The 13035-nt window shown below is 41.5% G+C and overlaps 1 long non-coding RNA gene across 7 annotated transcripts in view; it reads right to left on the reverse strand.

Moving 5' to 3' along the window:
• The window catches only part of LOC309792371, a 109369-nt gene that overhangs the window by 12138 nt on the left and 84196 nt on the right, over positions 1-13035 (reverse strand). For 6 of the 7 annotated variants that reach the window (XR_014291687.1, XR_014291688.1, XR_014291689.1 and 3 more), the window contains one exon: positions 5131-5242. This is a non-coding gene — a long non-coding RNA (uncharacterized lncRNA). Of the gene's footprint in view, positions 1-4461; positions 4692-5130; positions 5243-13035 lie in introns of those variants that run through there. The other variant, XR_014291693.1, reaches the window with a different exon arrangement.

Raw genomic sequence — 13035 nt, forward strand, 5'->3', positions numbered from 1 at the left:
TGTCTCTTTCCTTTACCTTACTAATATGAGCAAGTGCAATGATAAAGAATAATGCTGCATCCTGTGACAAATTCCACCTCTGCACGCTCTATTTTCTTTCAATACTGCTACACTTGCTATTTTTTTTTTTTTTTTTGGTGAGATTTTTGAAAATGTGATCATGAGTAACATTGCTCTGGATTTTTATTTTATTTTCCTTGTCTAGCTAGATGTAGATTATTGGCCTAAAATAATAGGTGCATAATTTAATGCACCTTAAAATAAGGTGCATAATTTTATTTTGCTATGTTCTTGGAATAGTTTGTCTTGAAGTTTTGCTAGAAGTCATCTATTAAAAAATGTCTCATCTTGTCATTTGAAGGAGGGATCAGGAGGGACCAACATACAAATGTATTTCTTTTAAAAGTTATTGGTTTAAGTTTCTTAAAAAACAAATTTATTTGAGAAAAATTTGGTAAGGTATATTTTTCTAGATAATAGTCTACTTCATCCATATTTTCAAAAGTTTGGTACGATGTTGTATGTGGCATTTTCTTGTTTTAAAATATCTCTCAGGGGCTTCCCTGGTGGTGCAGTGGTTAAGAATCCGCCTGCCAATGCAGGGAACACGGGTTTTATCCCTGGTCCGGGAGGATCCCACACACTGAGGAGCAACTAAGTCCGTGCGCCACAACTACTGAGGCTGCGCTCTATAGCCCGCCAGCCACAACTACTGAGCTCGCGAGCCACAACTACTGAGGCCCGCATGCCTAGAGCCCGTGCTCCACAACAAGAGAAGCCACCGCAATGAGAAGCCCGTGCACCATAATGAAGAGTAGCTCCCGCTCGCCGTAACTAGAGAGAGCCCATGCGCAGCAACGAAGACCCAATGCAGCCAAAAATAAATTAATTAATTAAAATAAAATAAAATAACTCTCTGTTCATTAAAGTTATGCCTACTTTGTAATTCTTAGAGTTGTTTATTTGTTCCTGACCGATCCTGAATTTCTCCTGCTCACTCTGTTCAGATTATGATCTATTTTTAATCCTCTCAGAGAAAAGTTTAAATATATATATTAACTATGGGTTTTTCTAACAATATGTGACAGTATTCGGTACCTCTAACTTTCTCCCTAAACTACAAAGACTTTAGCATATTTAACCTTTCCTGTTCATATTTCTTATTGTTATATGCAGATTTAGTATCTTTGTGATTGACAATGAATTAACTTTGGTAATATATATGTTTTTAATTCTTTTTCTCTGTTCACTATTGTCTCTGTCATGGCACACACATTCAATTCTTTTTGTCTATGTTTATTTGCTTCCTGCAAATATACCTTTTATAGTACTTTTAGTAAGCATATGTGGTTTGTAAAGTCTTACCTGTCTTTATATTTCTCTATTCTGTGCTCCCTGTTGAATGATAATTCAGCTGGGTATAGAACTGAAGTTGATATTATTTGTCTCTCGGTGCTTTGAAAGCTGTTACTCTGCGGCCCTCTGCTCTATACTGTTGATGTTGAGAAGTCTATTCAAATAACTGCCATTCTTGTTTGGGTAATTAGTTTTCCTCATTATTAGTTTAATATTTTCCCCCTCTATCTAGGTATGGATTTTTAAAAATCTTTCATGGGATTTAAAATGGATAATCGGGCTTCCCTGGTGGCGCAGTGGTTGAGAGTCTGCCTGCCGATGCAGGGGACATGGGTTTGTGCCCCTGTCCGGGAAGATCCCACATGCCGCGGAGCGGCTGGGCCCGTAGGCCATGGCCACTGAGCCTGTGCGTCCGGAGCCTGTGCTCCGCAACGGGAGAGGCCACAACAGTGAGAGGCCCGTGCACCGCAAAAAAATAAAATAAAATAAAACAAAATAAATAAATAAAATGGATAATCAATCTAGAGACTCCATACCTTTCTTCACTCTGAAAAATTCTCAGCTTTTAGCCACTGTCTCTATAAACATTGTTTTTGGTCCACTTCCTCTGGTCTTGATGTCCTTCTGTTCTTAACTAGATTTTGATTTATCCTGGACCTTCAAAGTCTGTCTACCACTTTACCTAACTGCTCTTTCGTATCTTCAAAAAATCTCCTTGTCTTTTGGGGACACATTCTGAGTAAATGCCACAGTACTGAGTTTCAATTCTCTAATTGTCTTTGGAACTAGAATGTTTTGGAAGTTGGATTTGTAGGCAGAACTCATCAAGAAGGATCTCCATGCCTCTGTTTCTTTCTCTCTCTCTCTCTCTCTCTCCCTTTCACACACACACACACACACACACACACACACACACACACACACACACACTCTTTACTGACTTTTCTAGGAACTGCAGTTGTGCACGTCTTCCCCACAAGCCCACTCCTGAATCCCAGCCTCTGCATGTCCAGAGCCCTTCCTCTGAAGTGATGTTGGGGATATAACTTGCATTCATTCATGCAGTTAACCAAAGTGAAGCACAGCTGTTCTAAGGAACACTGTGCCAGAAGGACCCTCCAACCCTGGCTGTACAGCCCTGGCCACCACATTTCTGCTGGCCCTCTACCAAGAACTCAGCATGACTCCTTTTATTATTTGTTTTTCCAAGGAAGACACATTTTACTATAAGAGAAAGGCAATAAATGGACAACTACATAAATAGAAAAGTGGAAACGCAATGTTAGAGTTATACACTGTAGATTAGACATCAAACCCAAGTTGGGGGTAAATTTGAGGAGTGCTTATTGGCTCAAAATATTACCTCAGCACTGAAATTTCACTTATATTCTTTATTAAAGTTGGTTATTCTCCCACACAAGTCCCCCAAACATGGATAGCAAGGAATCATTCTGAATGCTTTCTGTGCCTCGATTCTCAAAATCAATCAGTCAGCAAGACCGGACATTATCTCCTTGTATTTTTAGAATCTTGCTTCTTTATATCCCATCTAATGACCTCATAATCTTTACTATGGTAACAGTCCCCTCACTATTCATCCTGATCTAATATTTATGTAAGAGTTAAATCCCATTTTTAAAAATGCTGTTAAAGCTCATGCTTATTTCACAATATAATGAGTTAACTTTTTCAAGGAGGCTATCCTTTTATACACTTAGTTTGGGCCAGTCACGTTCTACGTGACTTTACATATTTATTCACCTAATGATCACAATACTCCTGTGATGTAGATCCTATTAATAGGCTTACTTTACAGCTGACCAAACTAAAGCACAAAAATATTATGTAATCTTCCAAAGGTCATGGAGCACGTAAGTGGCACGCTGGTCCCAGAGACTGTGCTTTTGAGCGTTACATGTAACCACAATATCCAGTTTATACCACCTTTGCCTCTAAGGTTAACAAACCAAAATTTTGCATCTTTGTAAGGTTTTAAAGTTCTTTTGGAACAGAATCTAGCTTATTCATCTGCATACCCTCCAGGGCTGCTTTCAAACTACTATGGCGGCAGAATTGAGTCATTTTGACAGAGACCTTGTGACACTTAAAACTAAAATATTTACTGTCCTGGCCATTTGCAGAAAAAAGCTGCCAACTCCTGTTGTAGAGCAATAGTTATGCCTCCTGCAAGCAGTCTTCTTAAGTGAGGGTGTCTTCCAAGCTCTGAGGGGCAGGTTTGCACAGGCTTGCGATGCCCGTTTGTGGGCTGACATGATGAGACACACTCACACTCGACTTCAGGCTGATCTCACAGAGCCTGGACCCGTGGTGTTGGAACCAAAAAGGACCCTGGAGGCCACCTTCATCTGTGAACAAGACCACCAAGGACCTACAGGTGCGCAGACCTGAGCTGGTGGGGGAGCCAGCCTTAGCCTTCGATTCTCTTTAAGCTGCGGCTCAATAGGGTGTCGGGAATTCTAGAGCAGACCTAAAACTGACATTCAGTACATTATTTTGAGATTAAATAAAATATGCACTCAAAGGATTAAGTGCCGGTTTTCACAGGGGCATGTGAATAAATGCCCATGCAGAATCACTATGCTTTGCAATTTATTTTTTTTAATTGAAGTATAGTTGACTTACAATATTGTATTAGTTTCAGGTGTACAGCAAAGTGATTCAGTTGTACATGTATATGTATATATCTATATTCTTTTTTTGATTCTTTCCCATTATAGGCTATTACAAGATACTGAGTATAGTTCCCTGTGCTATACAGTAAACCCTTGTGGTTTATTTTATACATGGTCGTGTGCCTCTGTTAATCCCATACTCCCAATTTACCCCTCCCCTCCTTCCCCTTCGGTAACCATAAGCTTGTTTTCTATGTGCAATTTGTTTAAAGAGCAAACTGCTCTATGGCAGGAGTGTCCGGTCTGCAGCCTGCTTGGTGCTTGTATGTCGGAAAGATGACAAGGCAACACAGCACGAGGCTAGTTTACTAGTTTACTAGTCCATTGAACTGCCCCAGGGGACCATCAAATTCTACCTTAGGTAAGTTTTGCAACAGTGTGACAATAATTTCAAAAGGTTGAAGTGAAAGAAATAGCCACGTTTTTCCCCCTCTCAATTTTTAATTAGTGATATTAAATTACAGAAATGCCAAAAAAAAACCAACCCACCATGGACCGTGAAGTCCATCTGTCTTTCAGGCTCATGCAGATTGTCTGAAGTGGCACCAAAAGGGTATTCACGTGGGAAGAGGAGTTACCAGCATGAAGCTCCCGTCGCCCCTTCCATCTGCAGAGTGCGGACCTCGAGTCTCCCTGTGGGAGCTGAGTGAACACAGCATCCCTAAGCCCATAGGACCCTGAGCCATACTCAAAATTACATGCAGTAAACCTGCCAGAGATGCTTTGTCCTATTTCATTTTGAACTCATGTCCCTTCGGAGCCAAGTTCACTACATTTCTGTAGCTAAAATTGAATGTGGGAGCCTATCGTGTTTTATACTGATTATGATACCACTCTGTGCTCTCACATTTATTTGTTGGTCATTATAAGATCTGTCTTGTCCTCTCCGTTCCTAATTTTGACCAAAGTGGCTCATCCCAGATACATTAATCCTTTATATCTAATAACTGAATGCATCAAGCTCCCTTAAATATCTATAACGAGCAAAAATCTATCATATTTTAGCTAAGGGTTGTATTAACTTTGTCATCTCTTCGTAGAAGCGCAGAGAGAAAGCTGCACATGTACAAAGGGAACGTACCTTAACAGAAGGGGAGTGCTGTGGCTTGCATTTTCCACCGTATCTGACGCAAACCCGAGGAGGTGTCCCGGTGGCCCATGGAGACGGCGGTCCCCAGTGGCATTGTCTTTCCCTGTGTAGACACAGTGGGCAGGTGTCATGATTAGACTTGACAGCTTGAGTTTGGAACTCCGAAGGGAAAGCCAAGGACAAGGAGGTAGTGAGGTGGAAGGCAGCGAGCTGGGGGCCACGGGAAGGAGGGGCTACATGGGAGAACTTGGGCTGCTGCCAGGAGCCACTGCCAGGGCTGGGGTCCAGGGAAATCTGGCCACGCTCTCCCCCAAATCTGGCCTCATGAGAGCTGGAAGGGAGACGCCAAGGATAAGGCACACACCACTCTATTGCTATTTGAGGGGTTTGTTTGCTTTCCTGTTTTAATGACAATGATCAGGGTTACCTGCCGTGCAAGTTCTGGGGCACAAGGTTTATAGCAAGGAGAGACTGAAATTCAGAAACTGCGTGTCACTCTTTATCTGGCTCTTACCCGACATGTACACAGTTCCTGATGGAATACAGGTACAGTAGGAAAAAATATCTCACCCACAATATTTAGGGCCTGATACTTTCTGAATTTAAGACGTTTCCAGAGTTGGGATACATTAAGCCTCAAAGCTTACAAAAATTAAAACAAAATTACCTAGTAAGGTATGGTACAAACCATGTAATTTAAATTTCCTAAGAAATGAACAGTTTTACAACCATTATTATATGATTATATTTGATCTCAACTTGTAATTTAACATATGCACATGCTAAGAACATCTTTTCTAGTCAGGACATATAGATTAATTCCATTGTTTTTATTGGATGCAGAGTATGTCACAGCTTGGATATATCAAAATTTATTTAACTCTTTCCTTACTGATGGTCATTTAATTTGTTGAATTTGTTACCATGTTTTTTTTTTTGATACTAAAACTATGCAATGAAAAAAAAATTTTTTTGCAATGAAAAAAAAAGAAATGAACAGTTTTTAATTGCATTGTTAGAAGACCTTTTATTCAATACAAATATATAATAAAATCATGGATATGTATTAAGGATCTCTCTTTTTCAGTCATTTGAAAACATGGGTTTATCTAATAGGAGAAGATAATGTAATAAATCTGAGTGCATGCCCAAATATATTTTAATTGCCAATTATTGCACTGAAAATAAACATCTGCATTAGATACTCATTTCTGTAAAAAAGTAATGCTATAATTTTTTTTTTTTTTTTTTTTTTGCGGTACATGGGCCTCTCACTGTTGTGGCCTCTCCCGTTGTGGAGCACAGGCTCCGGACGCGCAGGCTCAGCGGTCATGGCTCACGGGCCCAGCCGCTCCGCAGCATGTGGGATCCTCCCGGACAGGGGCATGAGCCCCCGTCCCCTGCATCGGCAGGCAGACTCCCAACCACTGCGCCACCAGGGAAGCCCTGCTATAATTTTTAAGTAGTATTTATTCAAAGCAAATACTTTTTGATATACAGGTGGGCTGTGACAAAATCCTATCATGATTAAAATCTGCAGAAACCTAAGGAAGAGAAAAACGAGCCCTTTGGAAAAGATTCATCCAAGGCAGCAGTATACTATGTTATGCCTCTATCTTCCTAACTTCTATTTTCACCTGGAGAGCCATCTTCTTTATGGCAAAGATCTGTGTTCCATGAAATTGATTAGATGTTTTTAACAAGAAGTCATTTTTGACCCATTCATTATTACCCTCACAACCCAGAATGTTACATACAGTCACTACCCAGTCATTTGTAACCTGGTAACTCACAGCATCACAACTCATGCATTCATCATTACACCATCTCAGCATCACCAGCCATCACAGAAGCAGCATCTCAGCATCACCAACCATCTCAGCATCGCCAGCTAATGCAGCAACTCCAAGCAACACCCCGCACTAACCAGCACAGCATTGCCGCACCACCAGAACATCATCAGACAATCGGAACATCACCATACCATCAAAAATTGTTTTTTAATCAATCCAATGATAATATTTTAAGAATAGAGTATAAGGAGAAATTTTTATGGAACAATTATGCATGTTTCCTGCGAGTTCAGACTGAGATATATAAATGATCTGCAATTCTCTGAGAGATTGTAACACAGAAAGTCTGGTCTGATACATAGATTTGGTTAATACTTTAACAAGAATTAATAAGAATGGAATATATATGAGGGAAATATCAAGAGAGAATGTCAGAAATAATCAGAAAATATCACTGAAAGAAGGAAATAAGCTCTCAGAGGAGCTGGAATCACACCAACAATAGTTGTTGCCCATTTCCTAGTTGTGCCAGCTTGGATACCCTACCACACCTGTTTTTATAATCCAAACAACTTGCTACTAAATCCAGTCTCCAAGACCTCTTGTGTGCATGTGTTTTAAGTTTATACCTACCACTGCTCAGAGCCACCTTCCTTGAATTACTTCAGTACCTGCCAAGTTTTTTGCCCAGGTTTGATCCAGTTGTTGAAAACCAATAGCCAGAAGAGCAAGTCTGCTGGTGACACTGCATCACTGCACCATTGAATCATGTACGGAGTTCCAACAACCACCTAGACCTTACATGGCAACTTTCAGAGCCAACAGGTAAATCTTTCAGGATCTAGTCATTTTAAAAACTGTTCCACCTCAGAAATTAGATGTCCATCATTTATGGACAGTATTCGTGATCAGAAATCTGAGTAAGAAATCAAGTAATCTATGGTTAAGGCTATGATACTGATTTTAACTCTTATAGAAGTTTATTTAAAGAAAGTAAGAAACTATCATCAAAATAAGAATGCCTTTGAAACGTATATAAATTGTATTTAAATTGCTGTGAAAATCAAAAAATAGTTAAGCCATTATCATATTAAACATACTCTCCGTTCCCTTTTCTTTGTTGATTTCATCAGAGAAAATACTGGATTTGCTTTTTTAAAAAAAGCCAGTTCATTCTAAATTAGATTTTGTATGAACTGGAATGTTTCAGGGAGTAGAAAGGGGTAAGTCTGAGAAAAATATCATCCACACGACTCTCTGGGTTTCCCCCTTTGATGGATTCAGAAAATTTCCCACACACTTCTATTCTATCATCTGATGTAAAATGTAAACCTACAGCATATGTGTAAACACGACTCCAAAGACGACTGAGGTGATCCTCTTTCCAGGATGGAATCTGAGTCTTTTCTGCCCCGTGTGTGTGCTCGGCTGAGCTGTGCCCCGACCCCTCATGCAGACTCTGCCCCCAGATCCCAAATCAGCCAGTGTGGAAAGTGCCCCCCGAGAGCACAATGTTGCCCCATGCCCTCCCCTGTCCACACCGCTTCAGTTTTAACATTACTAGTTAATCTAAGTCTTATTCCCTTCTATTTGCACAGACACGGCTCCCTCTCAGAATATAATATGTCACCCAAAGCACAAACTGAGTCTCTCCTCAGTGGATGCCCAGAGCCAAGTGTGGTACCCAATACAGGGTTACTGTTTGTTCAACGGTCAGTGAGTCACGGAAGGGATGAAGGGAGACAGAGAACGGCTCACACCCATCTCCCCGCCCATCGGATGTATTCACTCATCACAAATTTCCATGACAACCCAGAGCTGCTTTCCCACTTCAAATAGCACACCCTAAAAGCCGTGATTCCACATGCTTAAAATAAGGTGATTGTCAAGAATAAATTTCCGGGCTTCCCTGGTGGCACAGTGGTTGAGAGTCCGCCTGCCGACGCAGGGGACACGGGTTCATACCCCAGTCTGGGAAGATCCCACATGCTGTGGAGCGGTTGGGCCCGTGAGCCATGGCCGCTGGGCCTGCGCGTCTGGAGCCTGTGCTCCGCAACGGGAGAGGCCGCAACAGTGAGAGGCCCGCGTAATGCAAAAAAAAAAAAAAAAAAAAAAAAAAGAATAAATTTCCCCTAGAGCAAAATTAAGGGCCTGTCCAAATGTTTTTCAGATTATTATAATTGTTTATGCAGTACTGCTTACCAATCCGAGCTATCTACAGAAATGGAATCTAACTCAGCAAACAGACAAATTTACTTGGCTCCGTTTTAAGATTAAAAGCAAAATTATAAGTAAAAAGGAGAGCACGTTTGATTTTTGATACTCACTGTACCTCTTTACTAGAAAATTATATGTCCTGAATACTCGACATGCCCATACTCTTTCTTAATTGAAAAGTAAGATTCATACATGAAGGCAAAGTTATTTTTTTTATCATTTTGAACAACTAAAATATTACAAATGAATGACACGAGTGTGAAGAGAAAGCAAACGAAGCAAAGCTCTTTAACCAGTGCGATTTCTGTAAGAGCTCCTACTTGGGAAGATAAAATTGCTCAGCATCGCTGGGGAATCACAACCCCTCTGTTAAGTAAAAGGAACGATACTGTTTGGGATGACTCAGAATTGCCTTGGCACTTAGATACGTTCACGGGGGGTGTACACGCTCTCAGTACATGTGTTTATCTAATTCCTAAAACTTCTGTTTAAATAGAAAATGGTCACAAACGGTTTCTTTTTATCTTGTAAGGCAGAAAAATGGCATGTGAGCGCCGGCCAGGAAAACAGTCCCTGCATAAGTGAATAAACACCCTTATCTTCCCCACGGTAATGGACGTGCCAGGTGATCTCCCCTCTGGCACTGGAAATTATTCATCCAGTGTACTCTTTTTTTTTTTTTTTTTTGCGGTACGCGGGCCTCTCACCGTTGTGGCCGCTCCCGTTGTGGAGCACAGGCTCTGGACGCGCAGGCTCAGCGGCCATGGCTCACGGGCCCAGCCGCTCCGCGGCATGTGGGATCTTCCCGGACCGGGGCACGAACCCGCGTCCCCTGCATCGGCAGGCGGGCTCTCAACCACTGCGCCACCAGGGAAGCCCCAGTGTACTCTTAAATCTACCATTGTTTCCTGGTTTTTGAAGATTTTCCCAAAAGGTGTTAGCTAATTTATCCAACTGATTTCATAATGTAGAAGTGAATTAATTACCTCTCCCCATCTTTGTCTCCAATCAACTCTCCCTCTACAAATAAAACTACCTAAATATATGTAGGTGATGAGAACAGAGAGGAAAAGCTAAGATTCTCCATTTAGGAATGATTCTCAAGTCTGAGAAACTGTCCTAGTCCAGAGGACCCTCGGTGGATATGATGACACCTTGTAACAGGGAATCCAGGATGGGATCCTGGAGCAGGACAGTTGATAAAAACTAAGGAAATAGGAACTAACTATGGACTTTAGTTAATGACAATGCATCAGTATTGGTTCATTCACTGTGACGCATGTGCCCTAGTGATAGAAGATGTTACTAATGGGAAAGTGAGCCTGGGATGTACGGGAACTCTATACTTACTACCTTCTCAACTTTTCTGCAGATCTGTCTATTCTAAAATAAAAATTATTTTAAAATGCTTTCTCTTACTGACTGAATTATTTTGGCCCCGATGAAATACATTTAGACTATTATGCTACAGTCAAAATTAGTCTAAAGATTTTTACAAAAATCTCATCAATTAAGAGATAGAGCTGAACTGTGACAAAATACCCTCTTCCTTTGATTTTATAAAACAGTATATTTTTCTATGCTTACCTTCATGTGATTCATAAAGCATGTGGGTGAAATGAGCTGGCAGAATTCACCAAAGTTGTAAAACATTTTGAGTTGCTACATGTAAAATAATTATGAATCAAATTTAGGAATTACACAAAATAGTCTCTTCCAGGGGACCAAGGCACTGTGGAAATGGCTCATTTTTAATAATATTCCGTCGTATTCAATAGTTGACAATGGGAGGAAGTCACCATATTAAAATTAAGCACAGGGTGTGGGGTGGTCCATGACAGTGAAAAATACATGGCTTAACCGGGTCATAAATGGGCCAGGAACTGCTTTTTGGGACCCAATGCCCTAGAAACTGAACAATTACAGGAATCAAAAATGACCAGAGCCTTTCTGAGTCTTTTATCAAATGATTCTGCAAGACGATTCATTTCTAAAATCTTTCTCTCACTTACTAATAAATATCTTCCATAGATGTGGATGATGAATGTGTATATACACGCTTGGAAGTTTTATATTTTACTCTCATAAAATTAGGAGAAGTGAAGGGGTCTGCGTTTTTCTTTTATTCCAGAAATAAGCTTTCCATATAATCTAATGGAATTACGTGTGCCTATATCCTTGTGTGCGTGTGTGTGTGTAGAAGCAGGTCACAAGTGATGCAGACTCACATATACACTGAGAAAGCTATCAACCAAGTGAATAAATCAGAGACTGTAAGTATTCCTGCCCTTACCCTGCAGAGCTAGGTTATCATTTATGGGTTGTTTGGATTTCTTACCCCCTCCTGTAGGGAGTAGAATTGTGTGAATTCTTCCTCATGCTTAGATGTGTGAAAAGTACCCCTAAACGTTCCTTGAGAAAGCAAACATTGTATTTAATGCAACACATTAACACATATTACAAATTTTGAAATGGATTTTTTTCCTTTGTGATATATCTGTGCTAACAGTGGGTTCTTGTCAGCATCCTCCAGTGTGGCTGGTCCCTTGAAAAGGTTTCTAACGAACAGGGGTCTGTGGAGATCCAGCCAGGAGAAGCGTGAGCCCACATGGCCTGTTGGCAAGTGGAGAAAATCCCGAGATCAGCTCACCCCACACTGTGATTCCCAGAGCACAGACTGGTCGGGGTGCTTGGGGGAAAGTGCATCAGGGTGAAGTTTTCCTTGTTGGGCTTCTTTACAAAAGGGGAAGAGGAATTGAATATCCTGACTCCGGTCCACGTGGGGCTCCCACTGGCGTAAAGGGAGGATTTGAACACGAAAGGAATGTGAGTTGTTCACTCAAACTCCTGCAGGGTGTGTGTGGCCCAGATTCCAGCCCTTCACAAACAGCCTGAATCAGGGCTCCAGACAGGAAAATGAAGCCCATCCAGGAGGCACTGCCCGTTCGAGCACCCTTGATTTTTTAAAGAGGTTTTGAATAATTTTTCTTCATTTTTTTTCTTGTCTTCATGGTGAATTACAGCATCCCCCCTGCTATTTATAGCGTTTGCACATCAGTCTAAAGACCGGGATAGGGTCTATTTCTGCAGCACAGAGGCTGCCCTTGGATGACGGGTCATGTGTGTCAAATCCACGCCAACGTGTGACAAAGTGCTCTTGGAAGGGCCAAGATGTGAAAAGACTACTGGAAAGCACACATGTGGTTTTTGAAAGAAAGAAACAGCACATTTCCATCCCCAGCAGACAGAGAGTCCGGCAGAAAATGCTTCATTTTCAATAAAACTTCTCAGGCTCCACTGAAACCTGGATCAGGTTTATTCCTACTGATGCCCCTGGTGGCCCTGCGGTGGGAGGGATTACAGGGGTGACTCGCCCCCCCCCACCGATATCGTGGGGATCATAAAAGGCCCCTGGGGAAAGTAAACCACAGTTCATGTCCCTGTAAAGGGAGCAGGAGAGGCAGGGACCCTGTGCTCTCCCCAGACCCCGGCCTGTGTCTTCACGTCCTAATGGGATGTAACAAATGGACTGAACCCCGAGGCCATGGGGCTCATGCTTACACTCGTAATGATTTTAAAATGTGTGGCTGCATCTTGAGAAAGAACAGACCTTGACATAATATCCGTTATCAAACGCCGGTAATTGACACAGAGACAGGCTGCGCTTTACACTGGGTTGTAATGAATCTGCTTGGCTGACCCCAGAGCCTGCACTTCTGAGCGCCCACGACTCACGACCTGATGCTCTGTCAACTGCTCCAGGAGAGATGAATTACGGATGAGGTACTAATGACGCATTTCATCACCTGTTTACCTTCAGTGATCAGTTGCCCTCCTTTAATTTACCAGAAAGACGTTTTTTGAAGCTACTGTCAGTTAGAATGGC

Source organism: Mesoplodon mirus (assembly GCF_964341445.2).
Source record: "Mesoplodon mirus genome assembly, chromosome: 17".
Lineage (NCBI taxonomy): Eukaryota > Metazoa > Chordata > Mammalia > Artiodactyla > Ziphiidae > Mesoplodon > Mesoplodon mirus.